The 20,190-nt window shown below is 39.9% G+C and overlaps 1 long non-coding RNA gene across 2 annotated transcripts in view; it reads right to left on the bottom strand.

Annotated features, from left to right (window-relative positions):
• The window catches only part of LOC137470985 (uncharacterized), a 48,462-nt gene extending 39,104 nt beyond the window's left edge, over positions 1–9,358 (bottom strand). For both annotated transcript variants that reach the window (XR_010997336.1, XR_010997337.1), the window contains exon 1: positions 7,592–9,358. This is a non-coding gene — a long non-coding RNA (uncharacterized lncRNA). The remainder of the gene's footprint in view (positions 1–7,591) is intronic.
• Between the last annotated feature and the right edge of the window lie 10,832 nt (positions 9,359–20,190).

The raw sequence follows: 20,190 nt of genomic DNA, 5'->3' as shown, positions 1-20,190 counted from the left end.
AAGATAGCAAGACAGCCCTACACAGCCTCTTCCTAACCTTGTGAGCAGAGAATACAAGGGAATTATTTTTCTGCCAGAGGTACTGCTTTGCACATATACAAGTGTACACCTTGGATAATGTTGTTTATTTGTTTTCTCTCCCCTGCTTCAGACCTGAAGAATACACTTCAGTCAATGCTTTTCCACTCCAGAGACAGCCTGGCCAATCTCAGGGCAGTCTTTACACCCTGTTCTGCATGTTCTATTCTCAAAGAGAAAGGAGACTTTTTGTAGAGGCAGTTTTTTAGTGGGGGAAAAAAAAAAGATTATATCTATCATCTCCACCAGCAAATAAATAATTTTTCTATCAGTTTGGTTATATTAAGTAGAAATGTTGAAATGGAACTGATTCAAATAGAATTGACCACATTTCATCAGATTTCAAAATCTATTAGCTCTACTGAAAGAATTAGAACCTTTTTATTAGAACCTTTTTATATTAGAACCTTTTACCTTTTGGAGGTTTTACTTCTTTTGCAAATTAAACAACAGTTGGGAAATACAATTTCAAAGGAACTGGCATTTGTTGTTAAGGGGATTTTTAAAGTGCATTCCTGCAACAAACGGAAATTTAAAGTCAGCATTTTCTTCCTGGCAAAACAGCCCTGGATAAAGATGAATAAAACCTGAGATAAAAATAAAATTGTGATATAAATGGAAAAAAATAATAACATTTCCTCTCAAAGAGTCTAAAGACTCCCAAATCAGAAGTAGTTGGTATGTAAATAAAGACTTAGATAGGAGAGCCAAATATCTACTCTGTTCTGGGAAAGAACTGTAAATCTCTCTTAGCCAAAGTCTTGATGCCAGGAAACAGCATTGTCAGTGGTGAAACTGAGGACTGAAAAGGGATATTAAAAATTGCTTTAAGTTGGGACTGTGTCCTTTCAAAATACACTCCTAAAGCAAAACAACTCACCTCCATATCAGTTGAATAAGTCTTGAAATGAATGAATGACCCCTTTCTTTTGAGAGCAATATGGTTTGTTTTGTGGTTTTGAATGTTTTTTAAATAAAAAAATGTTGAGAGATTCTGGCACAAAGTCATTCTATCATATTAACTTTACAGTAAAGTTAATGTGAAGAGACTATAAAACCACAGAACTATGCTGAACGTTAAGACAGGTCAGGGAAACCATAATTTAGGAAAAAGCAGCCCCTTCAGTAAACAAGAAAATTTAAACATAAACAGGAAACAAAACCCCACTGACTTGGAGTCCTCTGTGATAAATGACATTCAGTAGATCCAAACCCTTTATTTTCACTTGTGGAGAATGTGTCTTAGGGTAGCATGACTTAGACCTCTGAACAATATTATAAATATAAAGAACTTCCTCATTGCACCATAATTTTTGCAGCAGTTCACCGTTTTTCTTCTTGTATATGTCAAGATTTTTGTCCTTGCCTCTTCTCAGCACTTCTCAAGTATTTAAGAACCAGAAACATACTGGTAGCTGGTCCACTCCCCACAGCTCGCAGCACCAGTGGGGCAGTTACTGACTACCCACTTGAATCACAAGGGTTTTCACAAGGCAGTCTGAGGGTTTCCAGATGATAATTATGGGCACAGAGAAAAGCTTGAGAAGCACTTAGGAGGAAGATTAAGAATTAACCCCATTGCAATGCCTCCTCAGCAAGGTGATAAAATTGGGAGTGATACTCACTGATTCAAACAAAACGACTCCCATCCCCAGTCCCATATCTGCAATCATATCCAAGTTGCTTATCTGTATTAGAGAGTCTGGGCTTTATCTTCCAAATGCTTTCTGGGCACAGCAGCAGACATTTAGGTGCCTTTTCATTAAAGCATATCAAAGGTCTGTTGGCATATCTATCCTACTGAGATTTTTTTTTTTTTTTGCCAGAGAACAATTACATCCCATATCTCTGAACTGTCATCCAGCCTTACAAAAACAGCCTCCCACATGTGTCCCATAGCATTTTCTAAGGGAACAACTCAGAGTAGGGAGGTCAAGCCATCACTTCAGTAGAGGATCAATTCAGTAGCATAATTATTTCCAGACAAAGCATGCAGTTCATATTCATGTCAGACAAAATCACCGTCAGTATTACAAAGCTCCTCCTAAGATTAGCAGTCCCACTGTATGGGATGAGGTACAGAACAAGCAACTGAGGAAAAATACGACAAAAATAGGGTACCTGCAAGTACAAGAAGCAGGGAACTGAAAATAAAGAGGGCATTTATTATTTCTGCCATCTAGGAACTAACTCTAAGTTACATCTATTAATGAAGTATGTGATTTCAAAATGTCATATTATTGGGGCTATACTCACTAAAACAGAAAGCAAGAAGATATTAATGAGAGAGGTCACCTGCCTACACAAACAGGAATTCTGCCTGGTTTGGCCCAGTGCTATTAATGAAATCAAGACAGGAAAGACTGGAATGGCATATGGCTGACAGATGCAAGCATGTAATTTGATGGTGCAGTGGAAAGAATGACTCAGTACATCATTATCAATTTAGTATTTTTCAATTTCTTAGGAGAAAAAGACCTCACTTCTGGTTCAGCCACTTAGAAGTTAGCCTTTCCATGAAGACAGTATGTGTGGGGTACTTTTAAAATGTAAGCTTTATCATAGCTTACATAGCTATGATATGTTATTACAAGTTATAGCACAATACAAGGGATGGTTAGAAAGGACTCTATGAAGTGGCACAGTGTGTGCCCAAGTTCAGGTTCAGTCTTGTCATTTCTGATTAATGTTTGTCCAATCTGTTCTTAAAAACCTTCTCATCTTCTGAGGTCTAAGAATATATCTCATTACCTTTACTTTTAGGTTGTTGTTTGGAGTTAGGGTTTTTTTCCTAGCACCCAATCTCTACCTCTGTTGCTGTAATTAAAGCTCACTGTGAAAAATGATCCATGAACTCAGAGGTTTTTGCTCTATTTTTGAAGTGTTGAAATCACATTATTCCTTTGTGCTATGTAAAAACCAAACCAAACCAATAAAATAAGAAAGCACCCTTTCATAAAAGGATCCAACTCATATCTCCTTCAATTTTGAGGCTGTAACCGTGATAACCACATCCAGAGAGCAGCTTTCCTGGAGATAATAATTTTTTCATCCAACCCAGTTTCTTAAAGACCACATTTCCCTAGCTAATTCACAAGAATTTTATGTGACGTAATGTCAAAAAATCTGTTTCCTTTCAGGGCATCATCATGCTGTCCAGGCAAAACTCTAAAGTTCACAGATAAATACTTAATGCCCTACTAAGTTAACTGCAGGCTGTGGAAGATGGATAGTAGACCATTCAAAGTATTTTTCATTATTAAAAACTGTAGGCAGTGACCCTGTATGCCTTTTTCCTTGCTCTGTCCTTGGTTTACAGTATGTATCTCTTGAAGGAAAGCTCAGAACGATTATGGGATGGTTGTATACAACTAAACAAGTCCACCTCAGTTTTTTGCCAAGATATTTCAGTCCAGTCCAGTCTACTCTTTCACATCAGTGAGGCTGGTACTTGACTTTCACTTGGCATTGCAAAGTGAGCAGCAGCTTGAATTCTGAGTCATCTGGCAGGAATACTCTCTCCAAAACAGTAACCTCGAAGTTTTATCCTCTCTACTTTTCCTGTCTATTTTTCCATCATTTCAAACATGGATGGTTATGGAAGAGTGAAAAAAGTATTCTTCTGTTCACAAGTGAATATGCTGCATACATTTTGTTTTCAGAAGAGTATGAACTGTATCCTACATTAATAGTCAAGATATCAATAAAAGGTAGAGGTGTTCTTGCCTGGAAAATCATAGACGCCCTGGAGGATTAAATTACAACAACATAAAAGCATAGGGAAAAGGGATTTGATACCTGGAGCCAAAGTCTAGTCTTAGGTTGCTTAAATTTAAATTACTTTAATCGATTATTTTCCAAAGACAGTTTTATCACAATTAGCTGCAAGTACTTGCTTCACTGGTAGCTAATATATACACCTAGCAATTAGAAGGAGAGCACTCTACTAGATGTTAATTACTTGGGAGTTTTTTCACTTCTCCAAAATGTAGTTTTTAATCAAATACTTAGCTATCCAGATATCCATGTCTCTAAGGCAATTTACCAATCCCATGCTTTTACTGCACCCTACACCTGTTTATAATCTGATTTCAGAAACACAGCTTCTGTACCACAATCTCTTGTGCAACTACAGAATTCCACGTAACTGTGTATGTTAGTTAACCCCAGCGATGAGAGAGTCTTTCATCAGCAAGCAACCAGCCCTTTTCAGCCTGGATATACAGCTGTGTGACCTGTAATGAACTTCCCCTGAGTGACTCACAGGCTTGATTTCCAGCCCCCACACCCTCCTTACTCTCACCCTCCCTTCCCCCTCCCCACATTAACAAGCTGCCCCAGAGGGAAAAAGTGTTGAGAGGAAGAAGTGGCAATATTTCTGCCTCACTGAATTCTGCACATGCTCCAACTCAAAAGCAATAATGGAGAAGGAGAGAGGTCTGGCAAGTGCTCTGGCACTGTCCTTGTGCACTGGTTTAGACTGTGGAGCGATGGGCCAGGCATTGATCCTGTAAGTTGTTACGCTCCCATGCTGAAGCACAATTATTTTCTGACCACTGCTGACAGTAGCTCCAGAAAGAGGCTCTGACTGGAGTCTGAATTGGAGGAACAGCCTTGAAGGAATTTGCTTGTTTTGCCTTCCATGAAGCAAATCAGATTAACTCTAGCTTATGTGTGATGATTTACATTAACATGTCATTTGTCTACATACCATTAAAAAAATGTTCCTCAGGTTAGAAAAGGGCCATGTTTGGGGTCACTAGTTTCAAAGCCTGGAAATAAACCAGCAGTTCTGAAATTACACAGACAGACTAACCAAGCAAGCACTGCAGCAAAATATGGCCTGGGACAGCTCTCCTGTTTGCCTCTACTATAAAACACACTATAAGCTAAGGCTCTTGTTTAAAATAATCCTTAAATATTTCAGTGGAAAAGAAGTGATTTGGGACCACCTGCCTTTAGGCTGAGGTTTTCAAGAATCTGATAATAAAAGGCTGTGCCAAACAGAATGACTATGGACAAACCTTACCTGGAAGGGAAGGGGCTGTATCACAAAACAACCAAAATGGGAGTGAAGACCTGTGCCTTTATCCTAAATTTACAGAATACCTCTGTGAGAGATCTGACTGATTTAGTCAGAAAGGCTGTTCCTGAGCCATCTCCTTGGATGAGCTAGTCCTCTACTTTTCTTGGTTCCAAATAATGACATCTTTGAAATCCCAATCAGAGGTGTTGACAGAAGACAAATCCCATGCCAAGCCTGCAAAAAGGGCTACCAGTTCTTAAACAGATGCCTCTGTCAGCACATCTTTGATGAAGATAGTCTCTCTGAAGAACCATAAAGGGCTTTCTTTGCCCCAGCTTTTAAATATCCTAGACCTAGGTTTCCACACTTCGCATAGAGAGCTGCATCCTGCATTTCTGCGGTGTCCCCAGAACCTTGCCAGAAACTACTCCTTGGCTAGGAGACAGCAGTCATCCTGACAATACGTGACACTTCCACTCCTGCCAGCTGCAGTGTGCTATCCAGGGATGTTGGTGGAGATCAGTAAAATCAAGTTCCAAATCACCAGCCCTGTTCAACTTCCTAACTGAGACTGCTCAGGCAAGCAGGTATTGCTCAGTGCAGAGGCAACCCTTGCAGCTGAAAGACTGGATCCACATCTGTATCTTCTTGCATCAGAAAGATTTGTCTTCTGGTCTTAAATAATCATTTTTATACATATTATGTCTCTTCTCCCAACTAAGCAATAGGACAAGAGTAAATTGCATTGAGTTGCACCAGGAGGAGTTTAGATTGGATATTATGAAAAATTTCTTCACCAAAAGGGTTGTCAAGCACTGGAACAGGCTGCCCAGGGTAGTGGTTGAGTCACCCTGAAGGTGTTTAAAGGATGTGGTGCTTAGGAATATGGCTTAGTGGTAGATTTGGCAGTGAGGAGTTAATGGTTGGACTTGATAGCCTTAGAGGCTTTTTCCAACCCAAACAATTCTATAATTCCCTCTTTAAATGTGGGGAGGGAGGAGAAGGCAAGATGGTTTAAGAGCTCCCCTTTAAATTGCAAGTTGGCTTTGGCCATGAACAATTCACATTAACCCAGAAATAATCTGATATGCACCCAGACAAAGCCTTGCTGATAACTCGTCCCAACTCTTTATTGCCCAGCAAATAATCCAGAAATGAGTACTTTTTCGTTGAAGTAATGCAGCCATTCCTCCTGTCCTGAAAGCAGGTTTTCCCTGAGATACTACTCCATAAACAGTAGCTACAGTAAAAGGCCAAGTAATTACCTGTGCTGGGTCCTATCAATGAAACCCTTACAAAGCCTAAACAATAAAGTCCAAGAAACAAACATAACAAGAAAAGTGGTCTCCAAATTCATAATACACCACATGACATCAAATGGCTGTTAGATGAGGTGATGCCTTTCTTTTTTAAACTGGTTCCAAAACATAGACTGAAAGGTTTAAGCATCATTACCTTGCAATTTTCATCCAAATGATTACACAAGGATCATTATCTATAATAATACTTCACTGTAAAAAATGTCTGTTTTGCCCCTACCCCTCCAGCCTCTTCTTTTATGCACTGGTGGACTGCATTTCTTTCAACCAAAATTGGATAGGAATAAAAACCCAGAACTGGACATTGACTGAGTAAGATTTTAAAAGGATTTCTTTTATGGCCCTTTGCTCATTGAAATAGAAGATAGAGATGCTGAGAGTTTAAATACATAATTGCCTAAAGGCCTACAAAGGAAGCCATGCAAGTGACTTGTTTCCAAATGATTTTAGCAGGTCTTCAATCTTGCAGCTCATATTGAACACATGCTCAGCACGTTGTTCAGCAGTGTTCCTCATATAGTTTTGTAATCTGTAAATAGGGAGCTCTCTGGAATCCAGTTCCCACTCCTTCATGACCTGGATGGAGTTTTCACTTATTAATTCAGCCAGTAGTTAAAGGAAATTTTACAGAGAAGGTAATGTAAGAAAATATTGATTTGGATGCAAAAACCCATGAACAGAAATAGACGTCTGTTACACACTCCTGTTTTTCTTTCGTGTATTGCAACTCAGTCTATGTTACCAGCTTTTCCTACTGTCCACTGCTGCCCTAATCAATGATGGTGCAAATATTGATTTGAGCAGGCAACTAGGTCAGATGACACAAGCAAGCAACAGATTTTTGCAAGCAGATTGAGAATATAGCCTCTGCTCCTCCTGCAGTTTTAAAGTCATTTTTAGTCCTTTTGATTTAGTAAATTTTATAACTGACAAACAATTTGGCTGCAGAATCTAAGAAAACCAAGAGCCTAAAGCATAACATTAATCCAGTCAACCATTATAGAAGTCCTTATTAACTCTTTTTTTTAAGAAAAAAACTCCATATAATATGTCTTGCAAACTAGAGAAAACTACGACCACTATGGTAGCAACACAATAGTTTATAAACAGACTATAAACAGGCTGTTATTTTTAGAACACTGTGCTTCTTAATTGCCTATAAACTTACCCAGTTGTGAGCACTTTGTGAAGACTGATGAAAGAATGCATTCTCCAGATTTCCACAGGGCACAGAGACTCTGTATTGTATCTTGTGGATGGGATGTTGACATTAACTGACAGAAGAAGGAACACAGCAAGACACATATTTTTAAATGAGAAAGGAGAGGAGGAAGGAGCCCTATTAACTCTCCTTCTGCCTCCACCTGGAGTTCCCTGCACCTGGCTCAACTTCACCTGGCAGAATTTCAAATGGTCTCTGGTGGGACCTGGATCACCAGGAATTTGCATGTAAAAAGAATTGAAGCCAGATGGGAACATCCCAGTGAGATTCCTATAATCCAGCTTTTGTCTTCACCAGGTACAGACCCTGCTGATGATTTATGCATCATGCTGTCTCAGTCAAATAGTAAAATCCTTTTTACTTTAGGAACAGTCATTCTGAGAAGAAAAATGTCTCTGTGTCTGTATCTGTGTGTCTGCTCATCATTAACAGACAGATTGAAGTAACTGATGTCACAATTTTAATAATAGAAGCCAGAAACACCAGTGAAATATTGACAAGTGGAATTTGTTCAAAGAGATTTTACAAGACTCATAGGAGAAAAAAGCAACCTTAATGAAGACAGATGCAATTATTGAGAAAATTACTGGGTGTTATGCACTGTTTCGTTCCATCCATAGCTTCAGTGCGGTAACTAGTTCAGACTGGACCAGAAATCTCCTGGGAGGTGCTGAGTCTTTCCAGGGAATGATAATCATCACTGAGTGCCCCGTGGCCTTACCTTTGGGCACACTTCCAGTCTTGCTGCCCCTGCCATGCTCTCTACCTGTGTTTCTACCTCAAGTTTTCAAGTGCTTCCACAGTTTTTTTCCTGGTGAGTCTCATTTCCAAGGCCTTCTTGCTGTCCTTTAAAGTGCCTCAGCTCTACCACAACTACCCCCTTTACCATCTCCATTAGTGCTCATGGCCTCCAAGAATGACTCCATATGGCTCATGCACCAGTATCCTTGAAATCATCAACTTCCCAGCAGACAAGTCCTGACAAGGATCACTATTCCCTTTACTTAGTCCTTATTTTCAGCAGAGGTACTCAGAGAGCACGCAAACAACCCCCTTTCTTGGGAATCTGAACACTTCTGTAAGGCCAGATCCTTCTCAAGTATTTTCTTTGGTTTGATAAGGTGAGGTGGGGAGCCAGTGCCTAGTTTTTGGCCAAGAACATTTTATTAGAAAATGAGCAGCAATGCAGAACTTCTCAATAGCGTAGCAAGTTTTGCACAGCTGTAAAAAGAAGTTTTATCACTATGAGTAACAGTGCCATCTGCTGACTCCCACTATAACCATATTGGGAGGATTCCATATCATATAATTAAGCAATAAATTTTGCCAAAATCCAATATCTTTTCATAGAAAACAGCTGTTGTTAGGAATTTTTTAAATCATTTTATAGGATTCTGGGGTAAAAATAATTTTCAGGATGACTTCTGAAGTCAGGGAATCTCAGCTGTTTTCCTATGGACCTGAGAGACAGCAGTGTTTTATTAAATATTGCTCTGACGTATTTGGGATATTTGGATTACTTCACAAAATTACACAAAGCATCAGAAAGCTTTGCATAGCTCTCCCTGATCTGCCTCCTCTCTAAGTTATTATCTGGGCCTGGTGAATTGAGAGCCTAACTTTCCAGATGGAAGCAGTACCTTTGAGGATTATAGAAAAACTCAAAGCTTCAAAGTTGCAGTGTCTGAGCTCCAGGTATTTGGGAGAGAAGCTGTTGATTTTTATAAAATTGAAAAAAAAAGAAAGATAAAAAATCCTAGTTGTTACGTGCACTGGGTCTGATAGTCTCAGGAGCCTAAATCCCAAACACTGTCCCCAAGGGATCCAACATAACAGTGACTAATGCCAATGGATCCATTTTTGGTACTAGTCTCCAGAATCCTGGTCACAGTCTTCTTCACATTCAGGCATATTAGCTGCTATTATTATTATTTTTAAGATAGTGGTCAATTTTTCTTTCAATCAAAATGCGCTTCAGGGAGCATTCCTTTCTAAATAAGGAAAATTACTTCCACACCTGTATCATCCTTGATCTTTTCAAGGGAAAGCTTTTTGTCCACCACTCTCTTCACTACAGTGCTTTTCATACAAAAGATGTCCAAAATTAATGCTTAAGTAAAACACAAGGTAAGAAGCAAAAAAAAAAAAAAAGATCCTAGTGTGGGGAAACAGTAAAACAGTATAGCTACAAGACCTGGTGAGTCAACCTAAAACCTCCTGCAAATTATTTTTTATCACATATTTCTCAGCAGCCCAGAACTTGCTTTTCAGCTGGCTATTGCTAGGCTGAAGTGGGCTGGCTGAAAACAACACATGTGATTTGCTCCTTCCCAGATGATTCCTTTCTTGCCACTCCAGATGACTGAGTAGAGTCTACAGTTTTTACACTACAAAGACCTTTGCTGTGGGGCTGACATCACTATATAATGCCATAACCAATTCTAAAATATTATCATAACATAAAATGCAATAAAGGCAGATTTACTTACGTAATTTTTCTTTCGTATTAATATGACAAAGCTTGGATGAGCTAAGCATATGTATAATAAAATGCTGAGGAAAAAATGCAGAAAATAAGAAGCAAAAACTGCATACAAAGTCTACCACCAAGATTAAGAAGTTTTGGGCTTGTACAGTGTTGGTTTTGTGTGATAAGTCAAATTCTGAGATTATAAGAACCATAGCAATGCTAAAGATGAGTGTGGGAAGGTAAATAAAAACAAATTTCTGAGACCTCTGTCTGCCAAGGAGGAATTTCACTGTAGCCTTTTGCAGAGGTTTTTGGAGCCCTGACTGAGATGCTGTTAGAGAGTTTATATGAACTAATTAAATAAAAGAAAACTGAAATTAATACTCCCATTGAGGAAAAGTCTTTGTAGCTGTGCACAGTATCTTGAAAATATGCTGAAGAGGGTTTATACAGTAATGTCTTCTTCTGGGTCTGCCCCACTCAAGTCAATAAGAGGTCCTGAATTTCTTCAAGCAGTCATAGGGCAAAACTGACATCAGGCCAACATTCATATGTGTATATTGCTGCTTCCATCTGGAAACAGGAAAGGAGGCTGGCTGCTTTTCCTTTCAGACTGGAAAAGTGAACTTGGGAGGTAGATTGAGCTGTCATAATAATTTTGCGGTTAAATGAGTCCATAGTACGAACTTTGGCTTCACTTTGTCCCTTTTTGGTACTGTTTGCTGTTCACAGAATTCATCCCAATTTACCAATTTTAATCAGCATCTGTCATGCTCCTTCCAACAGGAGAGGAAGGAGAGTTTTGATGCTTGAAGAGGCCCAGTTGAGTAAATCTTACTTGAACGTCCACTTCCAGTCCAGTCAAGAGTTACTTTTTATGTTCCTTTCAGGCTGTGCTCTAGTGTACACCTCACCCTGCAATATGCTATTTTCTTTTCAGTGTGATCTTTCTGACTGCTGGTCGACTTGTTTCCTTCTGAAATTGCCAGCAGAATTCAACCCTGGAAAGCTGCTATTCATGCAATTCATATATATTCCTGTGTTTCTGCATTCTTCCACCTTAGTCTTCCATATTCTCTGTCATTTTGAAGGGGATCTTCAATTCACCACATTTTTCAAATTAATTTTGATTCATAATTCTGTTCTCCAGCATATCCACAGTTCTTCCTAGTCTGGTGCAACCTGTGAATTTAATACAGTTACAATTATGTCGTCTGTGACAAGATGCTGCTCAAGATGTCTTTTGTGCTGGCACTTCAAAGATCCAGGCTGGACTGCCAGGCCAGGAAATGAGTTCTGTTCAGCAGGAAGTAGTGGGTAGGATCCAGTTCTGCCCACACGACCATATGATAAGTACTGGTCATGCTGGGAACTGTGGCAGGGCATCTCAGCTGATCAGTGATACATCCAGGAGAATGGTTCTGGAGTTCCTCCCAGGAATGCATTACTTTGCTAAAATTCAGTCCAGATTTAGTCATGAGACATATATATCTATCATTTTGCTCTTTATTATTCAGCAGTGACCCTGGGACCATGTAGGAGTGTGTGTGGGCCAGGTGTGAGGTGGCTCTTACAGCTGTATTTGTACATGTAAGGTTCAGTGTGTGCCTCAGAGGCTGGCCATGTACCCACAGAGACTTTCAAGGACTTTGTCAATGCATGGAGCCTATCACAACATCTTCATTTTTGTGATGAGCATATGATGCCTCTCATTCCTTGTTGTATTTTCTATATATTTTGAGAGGATGACAGAGTTAAACACTTGTTAATTGAACTACCCTCTTTTAATTACTGGCAAAAAACTCTTTCTATTTGAAGTACTTTTATGTCAAGGACCTTCAATGCTCCCTTAAGCACAACATTTGAATCCTTGCAAAATGTCCTTTATATGGTAATTTTCATAGGGGTCCACTTACTTGCTTATAGTGGTAAAATGTTCACATCTCCTTCTGTTAATTCACCTGGTTCAAAGTTGGCTTGCAGAGCATCATTGTATGCTATTTATATGAGCAAGAAACTGGTGAGCACTCACAATCATTTTAGGTAATGGTAATAATTTCTACTTGTTGAAATATTTTTTTTCCTTGAATGAATTATAGATGGGATTTTATCATTATGAAAACTAATAATCCTTTTTTAACCAGAAATAGAACCCTGTGGACCTCCTGTTAACTTGATGACAGGACAACTACTGGCTGCTGTGCACAAGGAATGAAATCAATGTAGTTGTGGCACAATGCCATACAAAACAGGCTCTTGTGCAGATACTTATTTGCAGTAAGAGTGGCAATACTAGTACTGTCTCTGCACAGTGAGAATTTTTCTGTGGAATCTGTATAGCAGAATAACATCTATACCAATCTATTTCTCCATGTGGAGGCAAAAAAGTGCTTAGTGAACAAGTCAGCTGTAATATCTATATGATGGATTTGTATCTTCAAAGCAGACAAACAGTATTAACATACAATCCTCACCTGGAAAGACTCACCTGTACCCAGGAGTGGATCTTGGAATTTCCTTCCAAACTTGTGGTCACTTCACACACACTACATAAGAACACTAATGTCTGGAGGTCTGGAGAGGCTTAGATGTGGGGTTCCAGTTCCATCAGACATTAGTACTTTGATGCTGGGTCATAGATTTGCCCATCTAGAGATAAAGAAATTTAGAACTAGATCTACAGTCTGTGTTCATTATTTTTATTTTGATGACTGACTGACATTTAGATTTATCAGCCTGAGAGGACCACAGATTCCTGAACTAGTAACAGGAATTATTATAGAGTCATAGAATATCCTGAGTTGGAAGGGACCCACAAAGGTCCTTGAGTCCAGCTCCTGGCCTTGTACCGGACAGCACAAAAAGGAGTATTGTCCAAATGCTTTTTGAATTCTGTTAGGCTTGGTGCCATGACCACTTCCCTGGGAAGCCTGTTCCAGTGCCCAAACACCCTCTGGGTGAAGAACATTTTCCTAACTATCTAGATATCCAATCTAAAACTCCCCTGGCATAGCTTCAGGCCATTCCTTCTGGCCCTGTCATTGGCCAGCACAGAGAAGAGATCAGTGTCTGCCCTTTCACTTGCCCTTGTGAGGAAACTGTAATAAGGTCTCTCCTCAGTCTCCTCTTGTCCAAGCTGAACAAACCAAGTGAACAAACCAAGTGAACAAACCAAGCTGCTCCTTATACGGCTTCCCCTACGGACCCTTCACCATTTTTCTTGCCCTCCTCTCAATGATCTCTAATAGCTTTATTTCCTTATATTGTGGCACCCAAAAATTGTCTATTTTTTAAAAGAATATTACAAAATATTCTGTAATTCAGAGAATACAAAAGATATGTCTGCAGTCAATATGCTACAGAGGTGCTATTGTTCTGGCACAAGTTTTTGTTTTGTTTTTGGCTGTTTGCTGGATTCATCCTTTTGGACTTCACATTAACAATACAAAATACTGCCAAACTTATATTCTTTCCTAATACCTCTGAGTTCAATTTCCAAATTTCTCTTTGTGAAACTGAACACAATTTCATCAAAAGGGAAAAATATGCATCTCTAATGATTAATAAATTGTGAAAAGCTATTTCAGCTACTTTGACTAAGAAATTTCTCAACATTCAAGACTAATCCAATGTATTTATTGCATGCAAAAAAAAAAAGAAACTACTCGACTATAAAAACAAACAGCTTATTGTGGAGATGTAAAAAAAATGAAGAAAGTGAGTCACAAACATTTGCAACCCTCTGTTGGCTCATTGCAACCCACGAGTTTGGGGGTTTTTGTTTGTTCTTGTTTCTTCATGGCATCTTCTCTAGCAAAGCTTGGCTGCTCTGAAGGCAGCATGTGGTGCTTTGCAGCACCTCCCCCAGGTACAGGAGTACCACATCCCCACATCCCTTGTGGCTCCATCTATTTGCCATTATAGTGACCATCCATGGAGTTAGCAATGCTCCTTTATAAATCAATCCTCCCAGCTGAGAACTGTAGGCAAGATAGAAGACAATGGTGGGAAGACATGGAGGCAACCTCCACAGCTACCAAAGTGACCCTGTTCTTTCAGTGCTCTTCCTGCTCTGAAAGTCAGAATTGTCCATGTGGGGCTGTTGTCCAGCTGTTCAGGTCCAGTGCTGCATGCAGAGGGGCTCATCCATAGAACACAGCTGCATTTGAAGTTGTGTGTAGCAAGGAACTGACAAGAACAGCCCCTTGCTACAGGCGACTTCAGATAGAGGTGTGCTTCAAGGCAGCTTGGGCCTCTTTTTTTGTCCATTTTCATTTGCTAGCAAAGTCATGAACACAAGACTATTTTTTCAGATGTCAGCAATACCCACTGATTATTTGCCTGCTCTCTTACAACTGTTTAGTAGCTGAATCACTTCCCAGCCAGCAATTGTGAGCTCAGAGATGGAGGCATCTGTTCACATAAACTGAGGTGTGGGAAAAAATTAACTCTAGGTTTGGAAAGGGGCGAGGGGGAAGGGAGAAACTCATTTTAAATACAAGCCTCTAAGGCAGGCAAGACAGTCCAGGAAAATGCCCCACACCTGCAATGCTATTTGAAATGGACATTTCCAGCTTACACAGAAGAGGTTCTGAACTCACTAATAATAAAATAATGAACAGCAGCAAAGCTCCAGGGTTACACCTTATTATTGTCTGTTGCCAGTCTGTTTCAGATTAGTTTTATAGCTAGACTAAAATAGTTTACCAGATTCTGTTGCTCTGCATGGCAGTAGGATTTGATATTTGTTCTGGTGCAAAAAAATCTGTGTGCAATGATTAGGGAATCATCAGTCTGGAATTGCTTGGTATTGCTGGGTAAAGTGCCCCTAAGCTTTTGAGCCATTAAACAGAGAGCCCTGTAGGGTTTTTTCCATTTCTTTTGCTCCCCTATAAGGTTGTTTGCTGTATTTCCTAAATGAAACAGATTGCCTCTCAGCACCCAAGCTGACTTCCCAGCCTTCCTTTTCCGATGGAAGCCTACTCAACAGTGGAACAGTCTTCACAAGCTTTCCCCAAAGCTGTAATGTGGTCTGCTAACAGCTTCATGGACAAACACACAATCAAGCCACTTAAAAACAACTTTTCCAGGGGAATACTCTGCATTCCTGATGGCAATATTCCCAGTGTTAATTAGAATATACCCAATTTTCATTGTACTTCCATCATCACCGCTTCTCTGTGAGCTGCTCTAAAGAAGCACAGACCTTTAGAGCTCTTACCTCATATAGTGACAGCTTTAGTTTTGGCAAGAAATGAGCAGGGAAAAGGGAGGAGTGAAGGGGAGAAAGGAGAATGGTCACTCCTGGCAGAAACAAGAGTAAGAGTTTGTAACCTTGCAGAATTCACCCTGAAATCTTGCCTCTGCAGCCTTTCACACAAAACCATCTAAATACTGTTCACACTGCATCCAGAATTAGATAACAAAAAAGGCCAAATCTCTAAAAACCCCAAATCCCTGAGGTCCAGTATGACTTCAGAATAAAGAACTGTGCCTCAAAAACAGGTTTTGCAACCTATTTCTTGCAACATGGCTGATCTGGACAGTTTCAAGCTCTTTTGGAAAGAACTGCCACATACACATCTTCAGCGTGTGATTGCCCTCACCAGTGAACATATATCAGCACTCCTGCAATCTTTTATATCTGTGTGCATTAGCCAGGAGCTCTGAGAGATGGTTAATTATTTCTTGCCTCCAAATCCACAGGAACAATAAACACAGACATTTTGCAGTGTGGTTTGGGCTTAGGACTGCACACATGGTGCTTAGAATCTGGTTTGATTAGGTTTGGTGGTCCCAGGACACCTGGAGTCAGAGCAAACTGGGCTTGCCAGCACATGCATGCTGTGATGCAATTAACAGTTACCATATTTCCCTCTGAGGTTAAGAAGAAGAAGCTGCAAATTAAATGTTGCTCCACTGCTTCTGTTTCTAAAACCACAGGAAGACTTGCACATGCAGCTGACTGAACCAATTTTCATAGAAGCTCATGAAAAAGGAGAAAGGCTGACGGCTGTTTGTCCTGATAAAGGCTCAGGAAACACAAAAGTTAAGCAAAAGCAACAGACCCTACACTGCTGCACTTTTTGCCACTTGGATCCAAGGGAAATACATAATGGAAACGTGGTGAACCTTCGTATACTGAAACCTCTGCACAGGCCTCATTTTCAGCCTGTGCTTCAAAGCAAGATGGGAGAGCTGTAGAATTTGCCTTGGAGTGACAACCATGTGAAGGAGAGGCATGAGGCATGTAGTAGGACTTGAGATGAAAAGTTACTGTGACTTAATGTCTTCCTTCTTAATTAATTGGCTTATGAGTAGAATGAACTAATACAAAAGAAAACTAAACCCATCTTCCCTTGCCAGAACATTGTACCTTCAGTAAGCAGTTCAAACGACTCCCTGACTGATAATTCTTGAAATCATAGGACGATGATAACATTGTGACCTTCATGTTTCCAGAAAATTTGGCCAAAATCGGCCAGACAATGAAAAAGTGATGGCCATCCTGCAGGCCTTATTCTCCACAGAAAACTCAGGAAATGTTCTGCCCAGTGCAAGTGTTTGGGTAAGCTCCAAAATTGGGTCTGAGCACTTGTGAGTTCACAACACTTTGGTTGAATACTGCAGTCAGACACCGAGCCATAGGATGACTCAGGAGTTTTGTGAACTAGGTGGATTTGAAATTGCATCCTACAAGAAAAGGACTTTGCAAATAGGCAGCTCTAAAATCCCATCAGCTGTTGTGTGTCTGCTCAAAGGTCAGGCATCAGGGCAAATTCAAGGGAGAAACACAAAACTCCAAAGGTTAAAAAATTGAAGTAGGGATTCATATAGAATCTGTAGTATTATGAGCAAAAATCATTATCTTACTGGCACCACCTGGAGACTAAGGCATTTATTCATCTTTCAGTCTTGATAAAGTTAATTAACAGATCTTAGGATAAATGGTTTATTTTTGAAAGAGCCAGCTATTTATGGGATAATCACCCCTACTACTCCTATTTAGTTGGTGAATCTCTAGAATAATCTGAGGTCCTGTGTGAATTGATAGTAGTGGGTACTCATGTTGGTTTATCATCCCAAAATGTCAGCTACTCTCAACCCTGACAGCCAATCACCAGGTAAAAAAGAAAGAAAAAGAAAACCACCAGAAAAAAGGGTTTAGAGAATGAGAAAGTCAGCACTCCGGTAGACCCCACAAATCTTTTTCATCGGGAGAAGAAAAACTACTGTCTCCCCTTGATATCATTGGAAAGGTTAGCAGTTAATGAAGATTGTGCTGATCAGCCAAACTGGAACAGCACAGCACCACTACTAACAAAATAGCAAGAAAAAGGTTATCAGTTTTCAGGAAGCCTGTTTTTTGTTAGATTGCTTTAAAACAATATTATATCAGAGAAGTGAACGGGAGAATTTAGGAGTTAATGCCAGAATGGAATATAAGACAACTTCCTGGCGCATGCTTGCTCTGCAAAAATGCTGTGGTTTCCTCTGTCCAGATATAGCACAACTGCTTCAGCTGCACCTAAACCACCATCATCACCACCAGCAACAAAGGCACACAGGAAAAGGCAGATCTGAAATGTCCTGACATTCTGAGTGCAGTTGGAATTGCAGGAGATGATCACTGGAAACATTCCACTGTTTTTGGAGGAGCTGTTTAAAGGGCATTCTTCACCCAGCATCCTGGCTGTGCAGAGCTATGCTGCAAAGATTAATGCTGAAATATTCCAGGATGAAGAAAAGTCTCAAATTATAATATGCTGGCATTTAAATTTCTATTGATGAAGTTCATATTGGATCACATTTACACTGCATACTGGTCTTCAGAGAAGAATAGAGATGAAATTATTTAGGTCAAATTTGTCAATTTATTTTATTTCTGAATTTAACAACATTGTATATTTCAGTACATTGAACAAAAATATAAATATATACCAGGAAAACTCATCAATCAAGCATTTATTTTAATTACTTTTTACTGTCTTCATACCCTCTGGTCACTATACAATGGAACAGAGCAGGCACCATGCCAGCAAACTTTGCTAGAATGAGGAATTCCACCAGTATGGAACTAGGAAAGTTTAGGTTCCCACAGACTGGTGTCAGGTAACCCCTGACTACTCTAGCCATAATAATTCTTGCTTTCTGTATCTTTACTCTATTCCGATCATGGACCATAAATATTTCCTATGGTCATATTTATTTTCCCACTGCTCTCATGCTTGGAGATAATTGTTTGCATTTGCTCATAAGACATTCCTCTCTGCTGACTTGCCATTAAATACCACTAGCTCTCAAAACTGGCCAAGCAACTAAGATGAGACAGTATTCTCCTGTCCCCACTAAACCAAAAATACAAGTTGCACAGTAGCTACTGCAAGCTCACCTTGTCATGGAATCACCATAGGCTGCAAAGCATCTCTTAACTTAGTCTGATATTACCTTTCACTCTTAATAACCAAGAAAATTATGCCAATTAGTCAAATGTATGTTATCCCAGCAAACAGTTAAGTGATTGAATAAAGAATTGAAAATTGAGAACATTTTAAATGCAGATACCTATCTTTTCTTGGTTTTGAGCCTTAAATATTTCCTCCTCTTCACCTTCATTTCTCTTAAAATATATTTGCATTGCACTCACTAGAAACAACTGTTTATGTGAAACATAAATTATGAAACATCTAGTTAGATTTACTGCTTTTAATTCACTCTAAGTTCTAACAGAAAAAAAAAAAAAAGACGAGTTAATATCATAGGCAAGTTTTTTTCCTCTGGATTCTCTCCTCTTTTCACCAACTTTAGGAGCCATACTCACACATATTGTGCACATCCTCAGCCCAATGTGAAGTGCTTCCAGTTCTCAGTTCCACTTCTACCCCTGCTGCAGAGCTCTACCTCCTGCATCCAGCACCGCTGTAATCCCCCCACACCCTTCCTGTGTCCCACTCTATCCCACAGGCAACACTAGTGTTTGGCCTCTCAATTAGGCAAAGGGAAGAAAATCATTGGACAAAAAGCAGCAAATGAGTGAAGCACCTGGGAGCTGTGTATGTAATTACTGGCTGCTCCCCCAGTGTGGGCTCAAGCAGGGTCTCTTTCTGATTTTTGCAAAAACTGCAGGAACTTAGTATCTCTGAGATAATATTCCTCACTTCCTTTACCAAATTTGACTGAGGTGATACTGCTGATGGAAAAAGAGAAGGGCAAGTGAAAGGAAGGAAGGAGAAATTTGGGCAAAGATTGACAGGCAGAGCTGTCACATCATCTTTGTTTTGACAGAACAACAGACTACCACTGCCAGCCAACTCTGAAAACATTATGTCCTCAGATGCTGTGCTGTGTTTGGTTTGTCTTCTCCTTTCCAAATCTTACTGAAAATGAATACCCGGAGGAGAGACAGATCCCTCAGTCACACTGCAGGATGAGAAGAGAAGCCTCTCTGAAACAGAATGTATGTATGCTCCTCCATCCACCCAACATCCATCCTTGCAGTGTTTGAACGAGATGCAAAAACAAGTGGGTCTTAAAATATCGTTCATACATACAAATTATCACAGCCCGATTCCATTCACCACACAACTGTTCTATAATTTGGAAACAAGCTATTTGGGGGCATGACAAATACAAGACGTCAAATTCTGATTGCACAGACATTCATTTTTCTGTTGCCATTAATACTCCTAATCTATGCCACTGGAAATTATGTGCTTGTATTAACAACACACGATTCAGACAGCTGTGAGGAATACTTCTAGCAGGGCACCTGCTCCCCAGCTCTAGTGAGACTTCTGGGAAAGACGTGCTTCCAGAATTGTCTTTCAGGTGTGTGTGGAGGAGGATCGGGAGCTCTAACTGTGAGGCAATCTGAGACAGAGAGGGCGCTTGGAAACATGAACTATCTCACATATTACTCTGGCCTTTCTTTTCTTTATGGGGAGGAATAGGTGAAGATGAAGAGAGTCAATGAAGTTCTTCACAGGCACATGGGAATGAAGGCACTCACTGCCCTGCCCTGTTACTGCTCTAAGGGCATGGCAACACAATCATTGTGTGGCTTTCCTCTCCTGTT

This window comes from Anomalospiza imberbis, chromosome 3 (genome assembly GCF_031753505.1).
Source record: "Anomalospiza imberbis isolate Cuckoo-Finch-1a 21T00152 chromosome 3, ASM3175350v1, whole genome shotgun sequence".
Classification (NCBI taxonomy): domain Eukaryota; kingdom Metazoa; phylum Chordata; class Aves; order Passeriformes; family Viduidae; genus Anomalospiza; species Anomalospiza imberbis.
The sequence above is the reverse complement of the archived record's forward strand: the minus strand, read 5'-3'. Positions and strand labels throughout refer to the sequence as shown.